General features: G+C 33.0%; 1 protein-coding gene across 1 annotated transcript in view; it reads right to left on the bottom strand.

Annotated features, from left to right (window-relative positions):
• Positions 1-21,679, bottom strand: part of LOC118183294 (ferric reductase 1) — an 87,828-nt gene extending 66,149 nt beyond the window's left edge. The window contains exon 1 of the mRNA XM_035352777.2: positions 21,527-21,679. The gene's annotated coding sequence lies outside the window, so the exon portion shown is untranslated. The remainder of the gene's footprint in view (positions 1-21,526) is intronic.
• Between the last annotated feature and the right edge of the window lie 3,800 nt (positions 21,680-25,479).

Here is a 25,479-nt window from a genome sequence, read left to right as displayed (position 1 = left end):
TAAAAAACGTTACGCTGGTCATGAATTGAGTTTAAAGTTTAAATGTTTAATGCTTCTTGATGATGCATTAACAGTCTCAGAAACGGGATCTATTTGGTTATGAGTTAAATAAATCAGCTTGTGCTTTTTTTTTTTTTTTTTTTTTTTTTTTACTTTCAGCATGGCTATTTTCTCGTTATGAGTTGAGAACTGGAGTAAGTTTTTTTTTTTTTTTTTTTTTTTTTTTTTGTCTGTTTTTTGGAATGGATTATTCTATATTTTATCCCAAACTGCCTGATTCATATTGATTAAAATTAATATCCTATTCTTTATGTTCAATTTAAATTCCGGAAATCTGAATGTATTTTATTTTGCTGTGTAATTTCTAATCTAATTCTCGTAAAGAAGAATTTTGGGTCCATCAACAAGCTTTTCCAATAAGAGCCCATCAGCGGCCGAGCGGTAATATCTCCGAATACTGGTAGTTCAACCTGGGTTCATTCCCAGGCGAAGGGGTTGGCAGCATGTTTGGTTCTCGTGGTTTTTCCCGTGTGTAACGTGAATACAAGCCCGTTTCTTTGAAACCGTCCTCCCCGAAGGCATCCCTCCTTATAAGCAGATCGCCCTCGAATGCTTTTCCAAAAAACATTTTTCAATGAAAGACTTAATTGTTTTATTTCGAGCAGTGCTTCCTTACCTCCTTTTTTTAATTTTAATGTAAGTTTGACATTTAGCATCCTTCTGATCTCTAGAAATAACTTAATGCATTGTTATAATAACTATTTTTCTTAGCTATTTATTAATAAAATTAGATAATAACAGCAAGATAAAAATTTTAAAAGTATTTTGTATACAGATATTTAAGACATTTATGTGAGCTTTAGTGCGGCAAATATTTATTTCTTATTAAGATAAAGAAGCTGTATTGGAAAAGCTTCATTCTTCGTAACCTATTTCAAAGAACTTTATACTTTTACAAAACTTTATAGGAAAATGCATGGCAAAGAATTTCCTTTGACCCCCATAAAGTTATGAATCCTTGGGCTATTCCGCATGGGGCATTTGATTGGCTCAGCGATATTTAAAAATTTCATACTACTTCCTGCAAAGATTCCGAAAAGAACAGACGCGTTGTGAAACTCCATCTTTCGAAAGACGCTTAATGTTTTCTCCAATTGTGGTCTGTCAGACGAGGGCGTGTTCAAGCTCGAGATAAACTGCTTGAATCACGATTGCTTCGCTAACCAGAGCTTGAAGTAGGGCATTGCAACAGCTCTGACAGACCTTCCGCCAGGCCCTTACTACATACCTTAAGCATCAATACTTCGGTTCATAGCTGAGATCAGTGACCTGCTTTTAACCACGTGTCATCAATACCATCAAGCAAGGTGAGTGAATGTGGCACCTGATAATGACAACGAAATAAGTAACTTTCGATGGAAATGCGCTGTGTAACCAAGTTCATCTACCCGTGAAATAGAGAAGTTTAATTCCGATTTAACCGCCAAATGATTCTTTTTTCTTTAATGAATTGGACATATGCTTCATCGAGTTCATGTCATGAAGTAGTTTTTTCCCTTCAAACTAAGTGACCATAAACTTTAAACTAACAGTTTTTAACATCCTATTTAGAAGCCTCATATCATAAATAGTTTAAAAAACTATAGTACTTCTTACTATGCGATGTTTTTGTAACAGTTTCCGATAAAATTAATATTAAATATTGCTTTAATAAGGTACTTTTCTGTTAAAATTTTACAAAAAGCATTGAGAATATCAGTGAAGTTTTTAAATTGTAGCTTTTTTGCTTTAAGTTTTATTTATCATACATGTTTTCCTGTTTACAGACCCATAAGCGGCCGAGTGGTTAAATCGCTGAACACTCGTACTTTGACCTGGGTTCATCTCTTACAACGGGCTCTTTTGCATGGGAGTTTTCGTGGTTTTTTTCCAAGTGCGCGTGAATGTGATCCAGTTTTCCTTAAGGCATCCCTTCTTTCAGCCAGATAGTTCTCATTTGTTTTACCCTAATCAAAATAATCCAATCCTTATTTAGAGCTCAGCTGCATCAGCAACGTGTACATACATATTATTGCCCCAAAGTAAAAATATTAAGATTAAATATAAGATTTTAAATTAACTAAAAGCATTAAAGATCAAGTCTATAATTAACAAAAGAAATGAAAATACTCCCTCCAAATAGAGAACAATATTTATTTTGTTGCTTTTAAGTAAGGGCAAACGGATCTTTTAAATCTCACTTTAAAAATGATTGTTTGAATATTTCTGCCGTTTATAATTTGATACACTTCATAATATGTCTCAGATATAGTCATCCAATTGATATCAGATTTTTTTGGGAGGAGGGGAGGGGCCTATGTATAGCATGAATGTGAATCAATTTCTTCTATCACATCCAGTTCTTCTACGAAAGAATCCTCGCTCTTGCGGATAATTCTGAAGTTCTCTGCTGTATTCGATTAAACATTAGCATACGTTATAGTGCAAGAGAATTTTTGCGTCCCTGGCAAAAGGCGACGCTGGCGTCCTTTAAAAGAATATTAACACCAGGTTAACAACTTACTTTAATTGCTTTTGACTTATACGGCATTCTGTTTAAGTTCAACTCGCCGAATAGAATGATCCTGCTCCATAATCCGGCACTGTAAGTAAAACTACATGTAGCTTTGCTAATATTGTGGCACTTGCACAACATATAGCAAATGCATATTGCGTGAATGGTGTACCACAAACAGGTTAAATATATATTTATAGTCTTAAAATGAAATTAGCGAAAGCGAAATATTTTACAAACAAAAATTAATTAGCTTTATCTTTAAAAATGAGATTGTAGAGACATGAGGATGTTTTGGAAGCAAGAGAGATGAAAACTTAGAAAACGCCTTCGCCGGGAATCGAACCACGGACCTCTGGAATACCGGCCCAGCGTGCAGAACCACTGCACCACGAAAGCACGCTAGGAAAGTGGAAGAAATACCTTATAAAATAAAACAAATATTTTCCTCAAACTGATAAAAGTTTATTACATTTAATAAATAATTTCCGTATTTAGTTTCAGATAAATGTTTCGAAAGCAGCAATGTTCAGGTACTACTTCAAACCCATGACAACTCAATTTCTCTAAATCAGTTTTGTCAAAGTCTGTTTCTTCAACAGCAGTTCGGTAATTTTCAAGCAAGAGCTTTCGTGTTACAGTAAATAATGTTTTCATTACCACTTAAATAGTTCTTCAGCTGTTTTTCCCCCTTTCGGGAATAATTAGGCTTTAATTACGCTGTTTTTTTTTTTTTTTTTTTTTTTTTTTTTTTTTTTGTCAAAATACACAGAGAGAGAAGTTATTTATGTAATTTGATTTCTCACATCTGGCAAGGCTATCGACACGGTTGAGATTTAATTTAGGCTTAAGAGACTATTGTTTAGTGTCTAATGATCTGAACCGAAATGCCCTCCCCCCCTTTTTTTTTTGAAGGAAATAATACATGAGTTATATTATGAAAGAGACAGTAGCTTAGAAATCGCACGTGAATAGTAAAATCTGAGACCGCAAACAGATATCTGAGAACATTTTTCTGGTAGAGTACACAACTTGAACTGCTTGATTATTTCGGTATTTACTGATGCTAGTCTTGGAAAGCATATTTTTCTTTTTTATTCGGCGAAACGTACTCCTTGACCTACAATACCAGTTAATGCATTCATTTTCCTTGCAAACTTAGCTGAAGTATTTAGAGTTAAGGTCATGCATAGTATTTTCTGCTTTATAGAATTCGCATATATTTCAAAATGGGATTAAATTTGGTGAAAGGACATTCAAGAAAATAGATTATTCGCATTTCAGAACGAAATATTTTGTTCAGTCTTTCAAACAAATTTAATGAACAAATTATTTAAAAATCCGTTCGTTAAGCGATAAATCGTTCACTTTAAAAAAAATCAAATAAAAAGTTGTTAAATCTCATTAATTTTATTGAAATGCAATGATCCGAAAGTTTACATTGCCAGCACGAAATTGTATAACTTTGCCCCCCTAAGTAGCACGCAATCTTAGTTGTTCACATGGTCATTTTCACTAATTTATCTTTAATTATGTACATATAAGTGCAAGAATTTACGAATTTCTGTGATATCAAGAACTGCGTCCATTTGTCTCATTTCTGTGAAGTTTAATAAAGTGCTAATTTGTTCCCAAGACCTTCTGTATCCGTCTTAAATTTTCATATAAACATATCATAATATTATTACGTGGAATCTTTTTCTTTTAGGACTGTTTAGAAGAGACATCGGAATCTAAAGCTAACTGATGTTTTATTAAGAGCCAAACTATGAGAAATTAATATCCAAATTACTTGCGATCAAATTATATTCGCATACAGCAACACTTTAAATTATGGTTTGGTTTGGTTTATTAGAATACGGCAAAGCACTCGAGGGCTATCTGCCTAAGGGGAGGGATGCCTTCGTGGAGGACTTTTTAAGGGAAACTGGCTCGTATACACGTTACACATGGGGAAAACCACGAAAACACCCATGCAGTCAGCCCGTTCGCGGGATTCGAACCTCGGACCGAACTACCAGTGTTCAGCGACTTTACCGCTCGGCCGCTGGTGGGCCCACTTTAAATTATGAAGATGCTCTTTTCAGTATATCAAACTGTGATATCATTTTCATATTTACCATTAAGCATTTATTTAATAATAATACATCAGCGATACATATCACTAAAGAAATATACCAATGATATGGATAAAACGAGATGGAAATTTATATTAAATTTTAGTACATGAATTCCCATCCATAATTTATCCATATTCTTTCTTTTCATAATATTTTCTACCGATTACGAAGTTTGTATCTTTAAAACCTTGTTTCTTTCCTGATATTTCAAATTTCTTCCCTTCTGCCAAGGTTTTACAGCTCTTTTCAGCGTTTCCTAAACACAAAGAAATTTGAATTTTACATAGCTACAGAGTGTAAAAGGAATTATCGCATTTCCCGACGAAATCCAGCAATCTGTGGTTTAAAATCCGGTGAGGGTAACAATTTTTTAATGCTCATAAAAATTAAATTACCTTTACAGTGGCGTCCGAATTAAGAATGTGGGGGACAATAGCTCGTTACCACTTGAATTTGATCTACTAGGTCTCTTGCCTTTCCCCAGTCGCCATTTAAGTGAAGGAGACGTAAGGAATTATTTTATTTTGCCTTGCATACTCTTGTGGTATAAATAATTAGCATGTTCAGTTAGCAGCTGGAAGATCTATGGTTTGAATCCCATCGATGGCACGATTGATTTTCACGTTTTCAGGTCCCGAATAAGTTCTGCACTGTTATTTTGGAGCTATCAAGGTATTAAACATTTATCTAATTATCATGCTAGCACTTTGCATAACTGAAACTTTTATAGAGTAATGATAAGCAGTTTTTTTTTTCTTTTATTCTTCATTACGTTTTACAGCTTAAACAACAAAAATTCTTCTATTTTGTTGTTTTATAAGATGTTTGTCTTATAATTATAAATTAAGGGGTCGTAATTTTATCTTAATCAATATTTTAAACACGCATCTAAATTAAGAATTCATATTATACTATGTACGTTTCTCATAGGCTACCTGTTTATGCTTTCATAAATTTTACGTTGTCTGTGCAAAAGAATTTGCGAAGATTCTAGATTTATAACTAAATTTCTTCCCGACTATACGAATAGAAATTGCTATTCTAGCTTACGTCACTTGGTATATTTTTTTCTCTGTTGTCGGTAATATTACAGACTATCAATCCCGTTATTATTAATATTTTAAATATATCTGTTCCATCAATTTGTTTGGTAGCTTATTATGGTACTCTTCTGTTATTGTTCGAGACCAGATTCATAAATGTATGTATTCATGTATGCATAAATATATGTACGTAATGTATGTTATCGGGACCAGATTCAGAAATGTATGTATGTGTGCACGTATGTGTTCACGTATGTATATATATATATATATGTCCGTATGTATGTGTGTCTATACACACATACACGTATGCGCACATACATACCTTTCTGAATCTGGTCCTGATAGCAGAAGAGTACCCTTATTATTTTATTTATCGATATTCGCTTTTACTTCTATGGACATGATATTTGTATGAAGCTTTCATAGTTCTATTTGTTTTTATGGAATTTCAATTCTTTTAAACCTAGTTTTTTTTTTAATTCCTTTTATCTTAATTTTCTCCGCCATGCTTTATTTAACAAATTCTTTACGAATGTTATGTCTTACAAATGAATGTTCTTAAATTACTTTTTTTTAAATTCCTTCTTTTATGTATTTTTCCAAAATTTAATTGTGAATTTTCCGAATTTAAATTTTGAGGACATATTTCATGCAATAAACCATAAACTTAAATAAAAAGATTTGTTTTAAATACAGTGATCTCAATCTTATTCCTTCTCCCTTTTCTTCGCAAGTAAATTGAAACCAAGCTTGTAGACATGTGTAAAGCAATTAAGATCAATGTGAAATAAATCTGCTATGGGCAAAGTAATTAAATTATGCACAGTTATTTTAATTACTTTGTAGAGACATCAGATTATTTCGAAGCAGAAAGATGAACAATGCTTTCGCCGGTACTCGAACGACGGACTTCTCGAATATGCGTCGAGCGTGCTGATCACTGCAGCACGAAGGCATGCTAAGAAGACGGGAGAAATACCTTATACACCCCACCCCCCTTTAAAGGGCGACTGGGGATTAGGGCTCCACCACCCATTCGCCAAATCCTGGTGGTGGAGCATCATCATCCACCACCAATTTTGGTTCGGGCGCCACTATAGAGATATTAGGTTATTTCGAAGCAGATAGATGAAAAATGAGTAATGCCCTAGCCGGGACTCAAAACACGGACATCTCGAATATGCGTCGAGCGTGCTGACCACTACACCACGAAGGCATGCTAAGAAGGCGTGAGAAATACCTTATAACTTTATTTAAAAGATTTATCACTTTATTTATAAAACTCCTGCATTTAGTTCTGAGTATAATCTCAGATACTCGCATGGGGTACTTTTCAGTATTTTCTTTTGGACCTTGTGGAAGAAGTTATATTACTTATTTACTAAAAAGACAAAGATTCTAAATAAAATCGTTATTGTGTAGTCTATAAGCTCTGTAAGTAAGTTCAAAAGTAAATTCGGGTTTGCTCTTCTCTTGGTGTAAAACAATGAGGTTTTGGGTCATGTTTCTGTTGCAAATATTTGAATATTTTCTGATTGTATTTTCGTTTTTCTGTATTGCTTTGTATTGTTTTATTTTTTAACCCGTTATTTTATGTTGAAGTACCTTTCCTTTTAATTCTCATTTTATTTCCTGGCAGAATGCAAATTTACAGCACGCGCGATATTCAAATTAGGTAGAAGCAAAGAAGTATTTAAAGGAGAGCTTTGGAAGGTGAAATAAGAGCGTGGTCTGCCTGCTTGAAAGCCACTTTGCTAACTTCGATTCTCTAGCGATTAGAATTCTACGGCGTTTAATTATTCTTACAATTAGGCTTGTTTAAGCCGACTTCCAGTCAGACCCAGTTTGTTCGTTGGTTAATCTGTGAAGCCGTTATGCTATACTGAACTTCATCAATTTCAAGTTATTCAATACATTTTGATTTAAGCCAAAAGTGTTGGCTTCTGTAAGTACGAGTTGGTGTCCACTGTTAAACTTTATTTGAGTTAATAAAGAGTTCTTTACACCCTTCTCCTGACTTTGTAGTACTTGGTGATAATTTACCAAACAGTCCTTAACGTCGCGTACATTTTATGATAGCGAAGCATATAGGACGTTATAGCTTTACTTATTTTAACTATTATTTTGGGGTTGATAATTTTTGGGTTTATTTTATGTTTGGTCTAATTCGTCGTGGCATGTCCGTATTTAAGTGTTTATTTGTTGTTGCATGGAATTGTCAATTTTTGGTTCTGCCTACGGCGACGTTGGAGTTCTTAAAGTGGCTGAATGGGAACGTGACGTTATAGGCAGCTTCATTTCTGACGGGCTTAGGTAATCATTTTGTCGCCAAGTTAGCGACGTTTGGCGGTTTCTCGCCAACATAGTGTCTTTTTGAAGGATTAGCAAAAACACTACGACAGATTCTTCCAGAAGTTTCCAGAACCGTGCTGCAGTGTATGGGTACATGTCAGAGACTTGGAGAGTTCCGTTGTGTGTCAGTTGTGAGATTTAGTGGTTAACTGAATTGTAAAGTAGAGTTTACCCTGAGAGGGGTTTGGGGAACTTAATGATATATTTCGTATGCTAAGGAGCATTGCTTAATATCCGCATTCTCCTTATTTCGAGCTATTTATTGTACTGTATGTACCACTTGTTGTGCTTAGTTTCATAATGAATCGCTCATTTCTTACTTACGCTCATTTATCACGACTTATTATTTAAAGAAACATCAACAAACTCGTAGCTCGCAACAGTATGATGGATAGAAACTAGTTAAACTACATACAAACTAGAAAACTTCGAAATTACACACATTTCATAAAGAATTCAAATACTTTTCTCGCACTCAACCTGTTTTTCAAGCTACAAAACCACCGTGAATTACTCATTTAGAAATACTAAGATCTAGACTGTCCTTGAAATCATCACGGAATTTCTTTCTTCTTAATTAAAATAAGGAAACGAGGAAAGGACGAAATTGCATTTAGTGTATTACCTAAAAAACTAATTTCGAGTATTTTTTTAGTAGGAAAAAGAATGGTACCGATATCTGGAACACAGCATTATCGATACTTTGTTTAAACTATGTTCGCTGCATTTCCGTGCTGTTTGTATTATTGCATCCTTCGAGAATTGGGATGACCTGAATTGATCGTGTTCCCCCATCCTATTCTGTTTATAGAAGGTTGCTATGGTAATGTCATTATATATTATTTCTGTATTTTTATCAGCCTGATGCGTTTCTGGGAATAAAAACGATATAATACAAAGCTAACTTCGTTTCGAAAGCAGTAATCAAACATCTGTCTGCAAACAGTCATTTAAGAAATGAGATTGTATAAAGGCAGTTGCAATAAAAAAATAAAACAAGAAGACCTACGTTTCTCGAAAATGGGAACAGGAAAGAAAATATTCAAAGAAAATGTAATATTTTTAGCTATATTTAAGCTCTTTTTCTCACATAAATATCGCAGAAAAAGTAATTTTTGATTCTTTAAGCAATTTTGCAATGAAATGAAGTACCTGCAAAACCTGAAAATTGCAACCTGTAGTACGTAGATCAAGTAATAAATGTTAAACTGCTTGAATTAAATTCTATTATTAAAATAAATATATTGCATTATTTATTTTTCTGCCTAGACATCTTCCTTCTTCCTACTGATCATTAACATCCTCTTCCGCTTAATTTCAGTAAAGCAACCTTTTTTGCCCACCAGTGGCCGAGTGGCTCAGTCCCGCGTACGGGCTGGCTGCATGGGCGTTTTTCGTGGTTTTCCCCCTGTGTAACGTGTATACGAGCCAGTTTCCCTTAGAAAGTCCTCCACGAAGGCATCCCTCCCTTTAGGCAGATAGCCTTCGTGTGCTTTGCCGTAATTGAATAATCCAAATCCGAGTGGCTCAGACCGCTGACTGCTGGGAGTCTAACCAGGGTTCGACCTAGGCAAATAGGGTGATTGCATGGTTGATTTTCGTAATTTTCCCTATATGTAGCATAAATTTGAGCCAATTTCCCTTAGAAAGTGCTACACGAAAGCATCCCTTTCCCTAAGCAAGTAGCCCTGATGTGCTTTGACGTATTCAAAAAATCAATTAAGCAATTCCCATGCTTGATTTCTACTGTAAAGGAGGTAGGATAAGGCGAATGATACAAAGTACACTCTGATGGTAGAGAGTATACCGAGTATATACAGTATACTCACAACGCAGCCCTTGCGTTAATTCATTCAGTGCAGCTTTATAATGATTTATATTGCAAAATCTTAAACTATTTGCACTTTAAAAGGATGAGTTATTTGTGCACTAATTATATGAAGCTATGTATCTTAGAACATTTGAGTTTACTGCTAATTTGCAAGATATCTTTCCTTCAACCTTTGAAGGTTTTCAAAAGTAAAGCTTTCGCATTAAAGTCTAAAATATATTTTGATTAACATTTCTTTGGAAATACATAAGAGAATATTCATAATATACTTCTATATGTTTTTATAGGAAATATAGAATCATCATAAAACCGCAAGAACCACCAATGACAAAGCAGTAAAGTCGTTAAACACTTACGGTAACTCGCTTCGAGGTTCGAATGCCGCGATCAGGCTAGTTTCAAGGGCGTTTTCGTAGTTTTCTCCGTGTGTAACGAGTATACGAGCAAGTTTCTCTTAGAAGTCCTCCGCCTCGAGTTCTTTCCCGTAATCAAATAAACCAACCATAAAACCGCAAAATTCAGGAAAACGAAGATGTAATTATTATCAGCAGAACAGGTACACGTATGAGGCAAGTGAGGTTAGGTTACTGAATAGGGCAAAGCCACCAGGGCTACCTTCCTAAGAGGAAGGATGCCTTCGTGGAAGACTTTCTAAGAGAAATTAGCTGGTATTCTCGTTACCAATACGTAAAGACAACAATGCAGCCAGCTCGTTCGCTGGGTAATACAAACCAGGTCGAACTGCCAGTATTCAGCGGTCTTAACCACTCAGCCATTATAAGGCAAGTGAAGCCCTTGCCTCAAGTGAACAGCGACCAGAAAGATCCCCATACTATAAGAAAAGGTTAGGTTATTTGAATATTTGAACATTCGTAGAGGACTTTCTAAGGGAAATTGGTCGGTATTTATGTGTAACATGAAACCAAAACCACGTAAATCAAATACGCAGCCAATCCTTTCGCTTGTACTGAAACCTGGGTTGAACTCCCAGCATTCAGCAGTCTTAGCCACTCGGCCAACGGTGGAGCATTAAAGAATTAGATAAACATTAAAAAAAGACATTATAGGATTTAACGTTCAACCTAAAATACATTAAGATGCATCGTTAATAAAATATGATAAAGAAAACTCTCCCTACTGCATTTCATGCTCAGTAATATGTGGCCGACTACATGATTTCCATAAATCACGTTTCTTAGCCATCTGCTCGATCAGACTGTCAGCTTTCCTTGGGATCAGATTGTTTGTTAGCCATTAGCCATGCATTAATTAGTTTTAGCTCATATATAATGCTCTGTTCAGGCTCAAATAAGCCTTATACATAATTGAAATTCAGACTTTTTCAACAGGAACTGACAATGAAAATTCACAGTAAATAATAAATAGTGTGCAAAGATTAACGGCTGGTTAATTTATTCAAACAATGCAAGCGTGGTTTATGTGTCTTAAGATGGAAGCATCCTAATGGACTTTCTGAAGGATAGGTGCTGGCATTCACGTTATACACAATGAAAATTACTGCAGCCAGCTTGTTTAAGAGGAACCGATTCTGGAACAAGCTACCAATGTTCAGCGGGCTTAGCGATTCGCCCACAGAAAAGAATGAACATTAACATGAAAATATGAACTTTTCATTAAACTGTTAAGAAAAGATTTCGAAAATAGGAATATCTTTAGGAGTAAGTTTATTTATTTAAATACCGCAAAATGCAAGAAGGCTCTTTAATTAAAAGGAGGAAAGCTTTCTGTCCGTATTTACTTTACATATGGGATGGAATCAGAATGGAATGTTTAATTATGGCAAAGATGACTACGACTGTCTGCCTAAGAGGAGATATGATTTTTTTGAGGAATTCCGTATTCACGTTACGAAGGTTAAAAAACAACGAAAACCCTAATGCTACCAGCCCATTTGCCAACATTTGAATTCCAGTCGAACTTCGAGTGTTCAGTAGTTCTTCTTTGGCCACTGAATAGAAGAATGAAGATTATTAAACATACTGAGAGAAAAGAATAACTAAATTAATGGGAAAATATTAAGATAATTTTAAGAGCGCCAGACAGTGTCAACACTGAAATCATGTTCACTTTTGCAACAGTGCTATGCTGCACGGAGTAAATTAAGGAAGGTTAGATATTTCGTGTGCTAATTTTCTCTCCAAGTAATAGTAAACGTGTACAGTAAAAGCAAAACCAAGCTCATATCAAAATACGAAAGGATAACACAGGAACTATTGAATAAGCTTACTAATGTAATTTTTAAATATGATTCAAAAGGAAATCTTATTATTCATATTCTGGATTGCAAAGCACCAGATGCTAAATCGAAAGTGAAACTAGAATACTTAGTTTATAGAATTTTCAAGATTTGATTCATATTTTCTGTTTCTGCGTTTTATAAATGTCATTTAACAATAATTTGATATATTAATTTTATTGTGCTAAGGCATTCAATTAAAATTATTTCTTTAAGCACTTCCTATGCTCAGTTTCTAACTGGTGAGAAATTAATGCATTTGGACTCTCAATATTTAAAATGCTAGAGACATTTCATCAGAAATATGTAATTTTGAAACCTAAGCTGTTGTAGTACCTACTTAGATTTATTAACAATAATTCACAGATACAGTTTAGTTCAATTATCCGAGTTTACTGTTAAAATGTTGTATTAAGAATATTTACTGTATTACGAATATTTCTAACACTGGCAATTACTGTTGGTAGTAATAACACAGGTTCCGCAAACTTAAAATAATAATAAATTAAATTAAATATTCATTTAATCAAAGAAAAATTTCAAATGTGGGTATATTCTCTTAAAAGAACATTGGTAAAAATCTGATATAAACTTTGAACAAATACTGATGATTTTTTTTTTTTTTTCAGAAAGCAAGAAAAATTATGCTACTAAATAAATATTTGAAAATTTTGTTTTTTACATTAATTGCATTGCTACTTATATTTTGCGAAGTTATTAAAAATATTTTTTATTTAAACTAAATTATCTAAAGCATACTTTTAACGTTTCTCATTTTGAAACAAAAACTTATGTTTGTTTTATTTTTCAGAATATTACTGTATGGTTACTGTAAAGAATTGTGGTGTTATGATTTAAGACAGTTACTTTTGTTCAAAACAAAATTTCATACGTACAGTTAACTTAAACTGTATGCGGGGACACACATTTACCCTTTTGCCTGAGGAGTTTAAATACCTAGGCACAGAATCAGGATACGGTCATTTTTATAACGCTTAACATTCTAAAGAGGCATTACTCAAAGTAAATTAATAAAACACTGTTTCCGTTTTTTTCCTTGTCTCTTGAACTTAAAATCTTTTAAAATTTATTTAATTACTTTAGTGAAAGGTATTTTTCCTATATGTTACATGAATACAGTTAGTTTCGCTACTCTTACTCTAAGGCAACCCTTTGCTTCGGCGAATAGGCCTCCGAGTGTTTTGCCATAGTTAAAATAATCTTGAGTCCACTGAACAAACACATTACACATTGAAGTATCCTTGCCGATTCAATCCGATGCTCAGAATTTTGCATAAATATTTCAACAGAATGACCTGAATTGATATTCCTAATATTTTCAGTAATTGAGAAAATTGCATAGGATCCTCAGATGTTTGCAATTTCTTCCGATTAAATATAATAAACCTCAGAAAATGGAAATAAAATTTAACTTTTAGTAGGTAATTTAAAATTCCATCTGGTTGATTCACTTTCCATCAATTACAGGAAAGAAGCATTTCCGAGTATGTTTAGGATTAAATTCTTTTTTTAAAACTAAACATCGAAAGCTTACTCAACCGTACTATATGTAGATATTTCGTTTTTTCTTTCTCTTTCAGAATTTCTTGAATAAACCGTGACACACATAAGTACTTAATCCTATTTTCAAGGTTATTCAAAGTGTACGTAATAGTGTCTCAACTGAAGCAAATAGTTAGAAATAGTATAATGTGGACTTAATCCCTGTCAACTGTTTCCAAAGTTCAAAAGCGACAAATTTCAAGCAAGGAATTTTGTTACTAATTTCTCTTGCTTATTTAGTTAATAGTTTTTGAAGAAAAGAGGTTTTAAAAGCCTTATTGATTTTAAAAAAATACCAGCAACGAAATTAGTACCAAAAGAAAACGACAAAAACATAAAATGATCTGCATAACTAAGAAAAATAGTACGATATTTCAATTTAATATTTCATTACATTCAACTCGAAATTTCGTAAAATTACAAGCGTAGTAAATAAAAAAATTTACTTTCACATTACGAACTGCTTCAAGTTTTTTTTACAATAATTATTGTCTAAGTTCTGTGTATGATAGTGGATCTAAATTTTTATTTATTATTATCTTTTTTGAAAAATTCAAATTTTTAAAAATTTGAATTTAATGTGGTGGTGTGTGGTGTATTTAATTAAGGCAAAGCACACGAGGGCTATCTGCCTAAAGGGAGGGATGCCTTTCGTGGAGGACTTTCTAAGGGAAACTGGCTCGTATACACGTTACACATGGGGAAAACCACGAAAACGCCCATGCAGCCAGCCCGTTCGCGGGATTCGAACCTCGGACCGAACTACCAGTGTTCAGCGACTTTACCGCTCGGCCGCTGGTGGGCCTCAATTTGAATTTAAAATTTTTAATTCCCACTTACGTATACACAGTCTCTATATACAAGCCTTATTTGGTTATTTCATACCAGTTGTATACAAGACATATTGATCTGGTACTTAACTACAGAAAAGCACTTAATGGCTGATAGCCTAAGGAAAAATGCATACGTTGAGCGCACCCTAAAAGAGACGTAACATGTACTAACGTAACAATGTGGGAAAAGCAGCAAAAACCCCAAGCAACCAGCCCGTTCAATCACCAAACGCAGAAGCTAGACTACAGATTCCAGGCATTGTTTATGCGGAGATGCTTTTAGACCGATTAAATTGGATTGTTTGCATACTGTAGCATTCTTCCAACGACGAAGGAACAAACTTGATCATTATGCTAACCCACTTTACCGTTTCCTTCAAACTACAATGAAAGAATAGTAATAACATGATCACTCTAAAATTGAAATGCTTGTGTGAGTGGTAAATGGGAATGAAACAGAATTTTTTTTTCTGTTTTGTTGTTATTCCGTTCGGATTTCTTAAGAAATTTGAACATTCACTAATTGTTTGAATACTAATAATTTGAAGTCTATTTAATGCCAGCTGCACTTTGCTTCTTATGTTAATCTTCTGGCTTTTCTTTTTATAGTTGTTTAATTGTTTGAGACACAACACGCAAGAGATATCTGCATAAAAGATAGGATGCCTTCGCGAAAGACTTGTAGAGACATTAGGTATTTTGGAAGCAGGAGTCATGAAATATGAGCAACGCCTTCGCCGGGAATCGAACCACGGACCTCTGGAATACGCACCTAGCATGCAAACCACAACACCACGAAGGCAGGAGGAATACCTTATAGACTTTTTAAGGAACCCGGCTTGTATACACGTTATTCAAAATATAAAAGCCAAGAAAACTCCATGCAAGCTAATCCATTCCCGAAATTTGAGTGCGGTTTCAGATTATCTTCTTTTGTGGATTCTTTTCCCTCCGCCTTCGCATTTATGATTAATTATCTTGTTTCAGTAATGTGGGGGAGAATTCCAAGCCTAAAATGCACGAGGAAGAGGACAGCTGCAGGCGGGAAAAAAAAAAAAAAAAAAAGAAAAGGGAAAAAAGCTCTATCTAAAATACCATTAAGGAGAAACTGAATTATATAATGTACTCAAAATTCAGTTACAAGAAAGAATGTTTCAGAACATGGTACGTCAAATTTTCAGTACTATACATAATGGTCATGACGTAAACACCGCATATTTTTGTGCATAGATAAATAATGCAGATACTAATCGAGAAATGTTAAGACAAGATGTAGCAATCCCCAGTAAAGTGAAAACTTTCACCGCTTGCAAGAGGACATTATGTTTCAAGAGTGTAATAATGCAGGGAATACTATACGAAAAACGTGCAGAAAACAAGGACATGAAAGCACTAAAACCTTAAAAAACAAAGGGATCCATAATTTGCGTAATCCTAAAAACGACTCGTCAGATGGTGCTAATGGTTCCCACATTCCACAGTAGAGAGTCATGCTTAAGAAAAAATGATGGGTGTTAGCTAGAAGCATTTCATAAAGCTCTTTAAAGGAGCTAAAATCGTAAATTGGTAGCGACAACTACCTCAATATAAAGGTCTTTGAGCGTTAAAAAATATATAAATATTCTTGCACTATTCGAATCCAGAGAAATATTTTCATTTTTCCACATTACTGGCTGATAAGAAATCAAGTTGACATGAAAGAAGTCTGCCAGCCGAAAATGAGTTCTAAGAAATTTAGGAGGAACTGATGCAGAAATTTTTACTGTCAGCAGTATGTTCAACTTATCAAACGCGAGGGAAAGACCTCTTTCGCCAGTTCTCTCTTCTTTTTGTGTGTTTATGTGATGTGTGACTTGAGCCTGCATTTTACTTGATTAATTTTCAGCATAATACTTATAATGCATTGCACATGGATGGCACGCGCATCAGAATTTTACTCATTTATTGTTTAATTAATATTTATAATGTAATGAGCGGATGCCCCCACTACTCGCAAAATGCTTTGACTATTTATATTTTTTCACTCATTATTTGTAAATGTTCATAACACTGTGCGCGGGGTGTGTCGTATTCGGTCTGATAAACTGCATATTTTAAATGTTACGGGAGGCTGATTGTGATGATGAAAGCAATAACTTTTCAGCTTAATAAGAAACCCTGGTCACGTGTTTATCACTTTACTGATAATTCTGATGCAACTACTAACTCAAATACAAAACAAATACTATTTATATTTGCCTTTTATATTAAAAAGTTAATTTCTCAGTAGGGCACACAAATAATTATTTCAGACTAATCAGTTAAATGTCTATCCTTGGTGAGCTATGCTCTAATTTTATTTTAATTTTTTACTTCTGTACATGTATAATGTAATTTATAATATCTGAGATTACTGATATTTTTCCCTGTTTGTAAAATTTATTTCCTGATAATAAACCTTTATTTTCTGATAATTAAAATTACTTACGTAGTTAAAGTACTTCCCCCCCATTGTCCATGAATCATATAAATATTATGTAAATGAGAGTTAAAAGAGAATTATGCAACTAATTTTAATACTGTAGCTCTTTAGTATCAGCATTCCATAATAATTTATGCATTATTTACTTTAAGAATAGAATAATGCCCATTTAACAGATAAAAGCTCTGACACTTTCAGTTTAAGAAAAACTGTCAAAACTTTGTAGAGTCATTAGGTTTATGAAAGCTGGAGACGGGAAAAATGTACAGTGCCCTCGCCGAGATTCGAACTCCGGATCTTCCGATTACGCGTGGGACACGCTTCCACTGACACGAAGGCATATGTAAAGGAACGTTTAAACGCATGAAACTGAAATTATAAAACACGACTTTATTTTAAGTATGCGCTTGCCTAGTCTTTTTGTATTGAATATTTTTTCAAACTTAAAAATTAATATTTTCTCTTTTGAGCGAAAAAATTATATGACTGTTTTCGGGCACTTTTTTTGCTAGAAAATAATCATTTGTAATAGCAGAAATATGTAAATTTATGACACAACTTTGAGTCAAAACCCTATAAGCAATATCTAAGAAATCACTTATTTGAATTCTTCAACAAAACCCTCTTAGAATCAGAGCTATTTGTTCGTTTTGTTATGATGATTTCATGAAGAAAACATCCATGATTAGAGATTCCTAAATTTATTCTTACTTTCCAGTTGGAAAACCTGAAATATATTTTATATGTTTCTGAAGTGGTTCATTTAAATCACTGAACAGTTTTTGATACAGTAAAATATTATTCAAAGTGAGAGGAAACGATCAAAAATATCCTATGGAAAAAAACCAGTTTTATGACACATAATTAAAATAATAGAAGACTTGGTACTCTCAGACTTGAAGTAAAGCTTTATTAATCACGTAACATGTTCATTAATCGAGAGATTGTTGAAATAGTAATCTGATGTGCTGGGTATTGTAGCAAGTTAGGAATTCTATGAGTGTGAAAAAAAATCAAAAATTTCTGAATTTCCTTTCCAAAATTTACGAAAAAAGACTTCTGATTATTGGAATAAGGTAATATTTAATGAGAAATGTTAATTTATTATCTTGATTAGAATGGTCAGTTTTTAGCTTGCAGAAGAGTCCACGAAAATCTAAAAAGCATGATTTTGGTAATCTTAAGTTTATCCTTTTCAGGTTTTCTTTTAGAAGTTCAACTATTTTTAATGGCTGTAAAGTAACTTTAAAATTCTAATACATAGTTTCATAGCTTAACAAAAAAGCATAATTTTTTCTCATAAAGGTACAAATATTTTCTGTGAATCTCTATATAATAGTTTAGCAAATAAATAGATAATTATGTCGGTTTTAAAGGCTAAAAAAGAAGATAATTGTAATGTACATATAAATAACTTTCAAAATCAGTTTCAGGTTATAAAATTAAACATATGCGATTATGTCATATTACTTACAAATTATTAATAATTAAATAATAGCAGAGAAAAACAATTTAGATGGACATTTATTCTTTTTTAATATTATGTAGTGCTTTTCTGACTCGTATGAATTTAATTTAAAACAAAGCTGTTCTTATTTTTTAATTTATGACAATTGATGTTGTATGATTTATGACTATTCATGTATTTATGACTATTGATTCCTATAAACTTTTTTCAGATAGATCAGGTAGAAATATTCTACTAGTTAATCTGTTTCAAATGTTATGGTGTAATAAATATTTTATAGGTGACAGGAAAAAGGTAAAAGTACTTCAGCGGTTAGGAAAGTTAGTTAAGATAGTCTTCACTTGTAATATGAAATTTTATTGTTTAGAAAATATATTTTATGAAATTTTAGAATTGCAACATATTTTGTTACTGACAAGGAGTCTTTCTTAACTTTTTAAAATATTGGATACCTAAAATCAAAATCATTATATATTCCTAAAAAAATGCATTTAAATGCTTAATGCAACAACAGCATGCTTAATGCAACATTTGTAAAATAAAATTTCTGTACTAATTCCAAGCACTTAATGTGCGAACAATAATGGAAAGGCAGTATTTCCATTTCAAAGTATCCAAAAACGGCTTTCGTAATATTTCTTTTCATATATAGGATATAGGAGAATAAATGATGGAATTTCGCTAATTCCCTATGAAATATCTATTAGGTGAAATAAATTGAAACAGCTTTTATTTAATTTAGTCAAAAATATCGCAAACAAAATTAATAAGTTTTAATATGTGCTTCATTAACAACAAGGCAGACGTCATAGCGATATTCAGTTTCAGTCCACATTCTGGTAAGAAAATGTAATGTTGCGCTTTCAGTTGCTTGTGTGATTCTGTATTTGCGGGAATTAAGATTTTCAATTCCTTCGCTGTAAACCTCATTTTTTACAAAAGAAATCTTCCTGGATAAAGTTCGATCTGCAGGAGGTGGGATAACTCCATTTCTGTCAATCCACCATTCTAGAGACTGGCTGTTCAATTCGTCTCGTACACGCTTCACAAAATGGGGTGATAGTCCATCTTATTAAAAGAAGATTGTAACTCAGCATCTTTAATTTCCATTTGTTCGATATGAAGGAACAAAAGGATCTATTCTCTTGCATACACCTAAGTTATTACTAGCTTAAAAAAAGGGGGAAAATGCCAAAAATATTATTACGCATTGGACCACATTAGACCACACTAGAATCTCAAACGGATTCATTTGTCATCCGCGAGCATTCAGACCACAAAATTCTGTAACTGTGGTAATTTACATAACTATTTACATAGAAAGTGTCCTCACTCGATAAGAGAAAATTTTTAAGAAATTCTGGTTCATTTTCAAGTGTCTATTGGTAATGTAGATAATTAACTTTACGTTCCTTGTCCTGCAATTCGATTGAATGCAGCAGTTAAATATTATAGAGATGTAGCCTCAATCTTTTACGCATGGCATGAGATATATCTGGTTTAGATAGGGAGAACTAGCTGTTGACTATGACATAAAATGGACTTCTGATAGTTATACGAATAAAAGACTATCGGTTTTTTTCAGCATTGTCTTCCGATGTTCTAGGCCTTCTTGTTCTTTCTACTTTTGCACACTGACAGCCTATAACAGTAGAAACACATGTAAGTAACCTTTCCGACTGATTTAATTAAATAAAAGCTTCCCATAATAAATACTTTACAGGATCTCGTGAAATCCCACCATTCATTCTTAAGATACTGTACTTAAAAGACGCAAACTTTGTCTTCTTAAAGTACGAAATGTATTCTCTTAGAAACGCTACAAGTACCATACGAATCATAACTCAAAAGATTACTTTTATAATTCAGCTGTTTATTTGAGGACACTCAATAGAGTCAGCATGCACATAAATGTCAGAATGTGTTATAAAATTGCATGAATATCCATACGATGAAATAACTTTTATATTGTGTAATATTTGGTTAATCAAGTATATTTACATCAGTTCATAATCATTTAGTGACCCAAAAATCTTACTTTAATTGATTAAATATTTCGTTCCTACTTCAATGAATTTTATGCTACTATACCCTTGTAGCGTTTAGAATGTTTAGGGTGATGTTAATTCTAATATTATGCAATAAAAATTAAATGTTAGCATTACAAGTAAGATATGCATCTGCCATAAATAAATTAATTTATCACTTATGTTTATCCCGGCTAACAAAATAACAATAAATTCTGAAATATCATAGTTTGAATATAGCTAATAAACTAGCTATATCTGAAATAATGAAATGAAAATCAGGAGTCTATGTGAAACTCTTTTATGCTCTATAACATTTCTGTAAAAATTCTAATCCAAGATCAAATTTACATTTGGAGTTAGAGTGGCTCCCAAAGGTAAAATATTCTGATGCTTTGCAATCAATGAATTGTTTCAGGCAGACAGCAATTCGATTCCAAAGTGATTCCGAGCCAGACAAGAATTGTTACGGTATCTTTCAGATCCAGTTCAGTTTGTTTGTAGCTGTTACATACGACTGCTCTCGGTATTTAGAAATTCTAAAAGCTAATCGATTTGTATATATTTCTCCTACTAAGTGTAATTAAGTATGAAAAATACAGTTTACGTTTAAATTGCTTATAAAATTTAAACATAAACTTAATTTAAACTTAAATATTTCAGAATCCAAATTTGAATTAATCAGGTTACTTTTTGTATCATTTCAAGTCTCCGCATTCACTTCTTTACCTTTGACTCTTGAGAAAAATAAGTTTGCTTTACTGCAAACCTGTTGCTCAAATGATGAACTTCGATTATGCGTTCCATGGAATATTTTCATTCTCTTAGGTCACGCAAGCACGTACTAAGTTCCCTGAAACTAACGTAAAATAACAAAAGATCTCTTTTGACATTCTAAACTTCCAAGAATTGTTAGGAGACAGTGAAGTTACAATTTGAATACAATGAACTCAATCCCACTCATCAATTTTTAGAGAAAGAGAATAGGGATTAACTCAGGAAAAGTCTACTTACCGCGATGAAGATCTGTGAAAAAAACCTTGGTTAACAGGATCTTCTAAAATTAATCTCTCATTCGCAAAAGTATTTTTCTGATCTCCTTTTAATTCTGGCCTTGTCTCGCCTTCCTTAAACAGGTGCACGCGAGACGGTCTCGCGTGTGAGAAAATAAAAGCAATTCCTGTTTCATGAGACCTGAGTAGGTCAATCGACGTCACGTGATTGAGGGAATGGCTTCTAAAAACGTGACGTCACAGTTGGTAGCTAAACCACGTGCTCATGTTTACCTCAGTGATATAATAATAATATAAGCATTGTTATGTAAAGCGATCATCCGCGAAACGAGCGTGTAGTAGTTAAAATGACCACTTCCAGGTGACCTCTCATAACGGAGTAAAATTGCTCTTTTTTTTTTTTTTTTTTTTTTTTTTTTTTTTACATCAGTGATAGCCAAACGAATACTGTAATAGCTTTTTTTTTTCTTTTCAAATCTTTGATTGATATAATACGTGCTCAGAAAATGTTGAAATCAGCTGACAGTTCTTCTCGAACATGTATTTGATTCATTTTGGAAAACTATGAAGCATAACGAACGTGCAAGGCAATTAAAAACGCTGTCCAAAACACATGTATTTTCCTGTACAAAAAACATTACTATTTTTCTCCTTTACTTAGCACGTTCTCCCTTTCTTTGAAAAGGGGAAGCCTTTACTAGAAATATTTTATCCTGAAACAAATAATAAAAAAATTAACTCGACGCGAGCGAAATTTTTATATCTACTCTCTTTCTGAAAATGCTAGTGTACGAAGTTTTACGAAATATAACTTTTTGTAATTTGAAGCCACTGCTGACGGGACAACGCCGGTTTCCAGAAACTCTTGAGTCACCGATGCCGTGACATAGTATGCAATTTAAAAAAAAACCGACAGAAAAAAGAAAGAAACAGTTTTTAATAAAAGTTACAATGAAGTGTCCTTGATGTTCACGAAAATTCAAGACTAATTACTCTTATTAATAATCTCGGAGATAGTGACGATGAATATGGGGGTTTTTGTACAACTGACATTAATGATAAAGAATTCAGCACGGCAAAAGTCAGATTGAGGAGTTACCTAAATGAAAAATTAATGGAAAGGTTGCAGAACGAAAGGTTAAATTAATGGTGCAGAGCAAAAAAATAATGCTATAAAGTGATTTAAATTTAGTAAAATTTAAAAACTTTGTATTTCAGTGAATTTAAGTTATATAATAAAACAATCGAAACAAAAATGAACAAATTCATTACAAACTTTTAAAATTTTATTGTTACCATTTTTTGATACATCTATAGGCACTAGACCACGGGATCTCAACTGGTGGTACGCGAGAGAAAAATAGGTAATACGCAAAGAAAAAGTATTTTTAACTATTAAATTCAAAAGTCTCGTGAAGAATAAGAAAAATTTATAGAAATTTCTTGTGTTCGAAGTCGAACTGAAGATTTCAAAAATAATACATTCGTTAACTTTTGTCTGAACCAAAAAATAACTTTAAAAGCATTTCAAATAAAGTTATTAAATTTTATTTTTTGCGCAACCTATTTGTGGGAACAAGGATTTTCTTCCCTGTTATATTTAAAAATTAAATGCAAAAACAAAATTAAAAGTGGATCCTAATTTTCTGGCCCACCAGCTGCCGAGCGGTAAAGACGCTGAAGACTGGTAGTTCGGTCCGAGGTTCGAATCTCGCAAACGGGCTGGCTGCATGGGCGTTTTCGTGGTTTTTCCCCACGTGTAACGTGTATACGAGACAGTTTCCCTTAGAAAGTCCTCCACGAAAGCATCCCTTCCTTTAGCCGAGATAGCCCTCGTGTGCTTTGCCATAACTGAATAATCCAATCCAAATAATCCTTATTTTCTGTTAAAACTAAGTGAAATAAGACCAGACACAAAGAAGTTTGTCTCTCTTAAACAGGTTCAAATTTCGCACTAAATTTTAAAATTAAAGTATTATAATTTAAATTGTGTTTATTAAAATGGTGACCCATTTTTAATCTAAAATATTTTTAATGTGTGCATATTTAATACAAATAGCCAATGGGTTGTGCAAATGGCAAAATATATTTATTTTTAATATTTCTATTGAGAAATTGAAATATAATCATTGTAAAATGTAGCGGTGGTACTTAAGTTTTTCAGTTTTATTTAGATGGTACGCGTTAGTCGAAAGGTTGAGAACCGCTGTACTAGACAATACTGCGCCTTCAAACTCTCAATATCTGTTAGCACTGTGCTAATAATTACGATGCAGAACTTTTCCTGACGTGAAAGTAAGGCAAGTACTAAATTTTACGGTAAGTCTGAGGAAAAACCATCACTCTAAACAGTTCTCGTCTCAGGAGTTCTTAGTCTCAGCTTTTGGAAAGAATGAAGTGATAAGTTGTTATTTTCAGCATAAATGACAGACCAGATCTCTAGACTGGAAACCATGTGATTTTTTATTATAAGACTATCTGATGTCATGGTTGTATAAAGATCATTCAGCGTCACTTGCAATTTCAAAAGATGTAATCCGGCAGTATGTACCAAATATCCTTAAAAAAATTTTGTGACGCTGTCCATATATCTTGGCCCATCTTCAGTTAATACACAATATTGACGCCAGCCTCACTGAAGCATTATAATAATGTAATTTGAATTTTTTTATGGTTGAATCTAACGGGCATTTTTGAAATAAAAAATTAATTGCTTTAATAAATTAAAAAATTTTGCATAAAATATTCCTTTAAAACAACGAGTATTTTATTTATTCCTGTTAGTCGCTTTATTACATATTAACTAGTTCACTAAAAGAAGAACATTTTTAAATTTTTGCTGAATTTTTTTATTCCCCCGTATTTTATTCTTCGGCTTCTGATTAATAGCACTGAGTATATGATGAGTAGTATAATTGCCATCAATATCAAACATAATGAATTTTTTAAGTCCAATGTTTCTTCCTAATTTATAAAAAAGAGACCGAAAAATGCCGCAAATATTATTCACTCTAGGAAAATGAAGGCTGCAAAAAGCGATGTTTGGAGGAAAAAAGCGTGGTTTGAAAGGAAAAAAAGGGATAAAAGCTAAATCAAAACCGATAAGAGTAAAAAAGAGTTACACCAAAGTTTCGATATATTTTTAATATTTTCCTACATATATAATATAGTACAAGCACTGAGCCTGTGAGGAGCACAGCCTAGTCCGATCTCAATGCATTTGGACCATTCTGTTTTACATTTAAATCCTAACCGCAGTTTAAGTCTTTACAATACCTATTGACTTTGCTCTTGTAGGGAGTTACAGCACCAAACATCGCGGAGAAAATAAGGCAAGGCGAAAACGTCGTGGTATAAAACACCGTAGGAGAAAGGAAAGCAAAGAGATAACATCGCAGTTCTAAAACATCATGGCACAAAATATCGTCGTCGAAAATAAAGCGGTTCAAAAACTTCGCAGTTTAAAAACATCGTCGTGGAAATATCTTGGTAAAAAAATAGAGCACCTACAAATCATCGCATGACGATATCATCACACACATGCGTTTTTTAGGTTTTTTAACAGTTGTACGCATATTCGCATAAAGATTTGTAAGTGCAAGAAATGTTAACGACGCTTTAAAAATAAACGGAAGCAAAACAAGATATAATTTCCACGAAACAGTATTATATTCCCAAACGTGAAAAAAAAAAATTTGGTAATTAACTAAGCAATTTTTATAGAGCTAACCTCATGAAGTTATTTATCTTCCTTTTTATAAACTTTTTAGGCTGTATTTTGCATGAAAAATTATATGTAAAACTTCGTAAATATTTATTAATTTATTAATAACCTTTGTAAATTAACTATGTACATTTAAAATTTTATTAATTGCTGTGAGTTGCATTAATTTTCTAATCGTTTTCAGTTTTTTAAATGCTTATCTTCTTACCTTTTCATTAAAAATTTATTAG

This window comes from Stegodyphus dumicola, chromosome X2 (genome assembly GCF_044657685.1).
Source record: "Stegodyphus dumicola isolate Sdum_Otavi_A_Nest chromosome X2, ASM4465768v1".
In the NCBI taxonomy this organism is placed as follows: domain Eukaryota; kingdom Metazoa; phylum Arthropoda; class Arachnida; order Araneae; family Eresidae; genus Stegodyphus; species Stegodyphus dumicola.
This window is presented reverse-complemented; position numbering and strand designations above follow the sequence as displayed.